Source organism: Mastomys coucha, chromosome X (genome assembly GCF_008632895.1).
Source record: "Mastomys coucha isolate ucsf_1 chromosome X, UCSF_Mcou_1, whole genome shotgun sequence".
Lineage (NCBI taxonomy): Eukaryota > Metazoa > Chordata > Mammalia > Rodentia > Muridae > Mastomys > Mastomys coucha.
The window spans coordinates 74,678,238-74,681,344 of record NC_045030.1 but is presented as its reverse complement, the minus strand read 5'-3'; the positions used below and the strand labels follow the sequence as shown (position 1 = coordinate 74,681,344).

Sequence of the window (3,107 nt, the reverse complement as noted above, 5' to 3'; positions counted from 1 at the left end):
ATCAGTTTTCCTGGAACTGGAGTTATAGACAGTTGTGGGAGTTACAGATAACTACTATGTGGGTCCAGGGAACCAAATCTGGGTCATCTGCAAGAGCAACTGAGCCATGTCTCCAATCCAAAGGCTAACTCTTTTAATATCAACTATATCAATGATTCCTAAGACGACAATGCTCCCAAAGAATTCCCATTTTACTCCAACTTCTGCATCACACTGAGGACCACACTTCCTGCACAAGATCTAAATGAGTATTCCTGTCTGTCGTATCCATCTAATATCCAAAAGGAATTTCTTGTGGAACTGGAGAGATAACTCAATGGTGATGAGAACATAGTTTTTTTTTTCCTAGAGGAGCCAAGTTCAATTCCTAGCACCCACAGCAGGTGTATTTCAACTGCCTGTAACTTCAGTTCCAGGATCATCTGACATCTTGGACCTCCTAGTGCACTGGCACTGATTTGTGCAGACCTACACATAATTACTAACAAAATAAAAATTAAAAACCCAAATAACCCTAGAAGAAATTGGTCTGAAAATGGAAAAGAAACTGCTTAGAATTAAAATATTCACTTCTTGGGCCTAAGCCACAGCATGAAATCATTTCTTTCATCTAAGAGGACGCCTCATTTCTTCTTTAGATGGCTGCTGCTGCTAGACCTTACCATTTATAGGTAAGGGCAGCTCTAGCTTTTCCTAGTATTCCCCTGGGAACATAGGTCCTTGCAAAGAACAGGTCCTCAGTGAATCAGCCAGTAAGTGGTACAACTTATTTGTATTGTAATTTTATTAAAAGAACTTGCAATGCAAAACCAATATTAACCAGATCCAAACTCTATACATTTCAGTGAGCTTTTCTACAATTTGGAAGTTTTGGAGCTTCACATTGGGTAACTTATTAGGATGTAATTCCTTATACATTTTCAGAAGTCAAGCACCTTAAGGTATACACATGTAACTTAATTTTACAGAGGAACATATTTTGTTGAATGGAAAAATAAGAATTAACTTTTTCTTTCATTTTTCTCTATTTCTTAACATTGGATATATTACTAGGGTCTTTCATAATTCAGATTAAATTCATATGCAAATGTTACTTATTACAAACCATAATATAAGATGGGAGGTTTTGTTACATAAAATAACAAAATTGGAAAAATACTAAAGAAAAGTACCAAGTTACTGTTATAAAACAGAGGGAAAAAAGATGTAATTTACTTACTTCCCATAGCTCCACACTACTGCTTTGCTACTTGAAACACAAACTGTCACTTTCAAATATAGTGAAGAATTGGGGGGTTTATTCAGGAAGCTTCTAAATATGGTGACACTAGAACTTGTATTGGCCATGGCAATATGCCACTTGTGGTGGCAATCCTAAACAAAAATCCCATGTTCTCTCAAAGCCTCTAAATACAGGGATGGGAAAAATCTGGAATCACTTAGTTAATCCTGTTGATCTGAGCCAAAAACTCTATGACATCTACACTTCTGGTTTCAGCATGAGCCCTTGGTCCCCAAAGGAACTCATAGCAAGGGGATCACTGTCAGGCACCAGATTATATATCAGATACCCTTCCTGTACAAAAGTTTCAGTGAAAAGCTTCTTGGCATTCCCAGCTATATAGTGATTTTCTATGGAAGTTACTCCCATCATATTTAGTGCTCGCCAGATCACATCCTCCCGAACACGGTGATCATGCATGCAGATGACACCTAGGGCAATTATTAGGAGGCCTGTCTTGGGCATGCCCTGGACATCAGTAAGCATTCCATCATAGGTAATCCCCAGGGCAATGGCAAGGGCATAGGTGTGAACAACAGGGTCCACTTCTATCATATCAATGCCAAAGACCAGCTTCAAACCCTCAGAGGCTTTATTAAAGATCCTACTGTAATACTGCTCATCATCTTTGATAACCTTTTCTACAATCTCTGCCTTGTTGGTCAGCTCCTTCATTTTATACTTGAGAAGCAGGAACTGAACCAAATCAGTTGCCTTTGAACTCAGTGCACGCCGCAGTACCAAGGGCTCTTCCGGCTCCATTTGGTTGCCAGAGGCCTCATCAGTTGGGGATATTGGAATGTTGGTTATACCAATGGGAGGAGATAAAGCTCTCTGGGGACTCTGGTGATGATTCAGTATTCCACCAGCAGGCATCTTCCTAGGGAGGGTTGTGCTAGTGGAGGAGGAGGCATTATTGTCAGTGGACTCTTCCCCCTCAGCCATCAGGCCCTGTTCTCTTTGGGCCTGAGATTCTCCCTGAAATGTGCAACACTGCCTCTTCTGAGGATGAGACATGATGAGATTCCTTGCAGCTAGCAGGCAGGAAGCTGGGCTGGATCACAGTGATACAGAGTCAGTCAGACCTGGGGCAAGAAGAGGACTATGTGAAAATACTTTGCTGACAGTTACACCATGAAGCCTCTCAAAATAGCCTTTTACAGTTTTTTCTCTTGGGTAGTACTGTATGGCCATAGAGGAACCTGTCTTCCTGTCAGTCCTATTACTTATGAGACTGAGGGAAGGAGTGAGAAGTGTATTTAAAGCACAGCCATGTTACAGAGTGTGACACTCCAGTGGGGGCAGGGAAATGTGGAGTCTCTGTGTTCTAGGTTAGATGGGGCCCTTGATACCTCACTTTCAGTCTTGACTCTGCTTAGGCTTCACCTATGTCTGAACTGAGGATCCTGCCCTAGACCAAGCCCTTCACTTCTGGCCCCTGGAGCTCCTGTAAGAGGTGTTGAAATATCCCAGAACTGCAGACTCTAAGAACACTGGGTGGCTGGCCCTGATAGGAGAGGAGAGCTGGACTCTACGGAGCACCTCTGCTGTCTCTGTAGTCATTCTAGGCTCTCAACTTTGCACTGTCATGATCTGAACCTCACTTCTCTGCTGGCCTGAGGGCATGCTTCTTGAAATGAAAGTTCCACAGCTCTGAGATAGAACAAAGTAATGAAGGAGCCTTATATCTGGCTAAACTTGCTTAGGGTGATGCGAAGAAGTAACACATTTCACTGAAGTCCATGTATTTTGGGAGGTGGAGCCTGTCTCATACTTACCTCGATAAATTGCAAGGACTGAACTGCTTCCCCTGATGAGCTGAACC

At 42.2% G+C, this 3,107-nt stretch overlaps 1 pseudogene; it reads right to left on the bottom strand.

Moving 5' to 3' along the window:
- Positions 1 to 1,563: 1,563 nt before the first annotated feature.
- Positions 1,564 to 2,299, bottom strand: LOC116085842 (annotated as a pseudogene).
- Between the last annotated feature and the right edge of the window lie 808 nt (positions 2,300 to 3,107).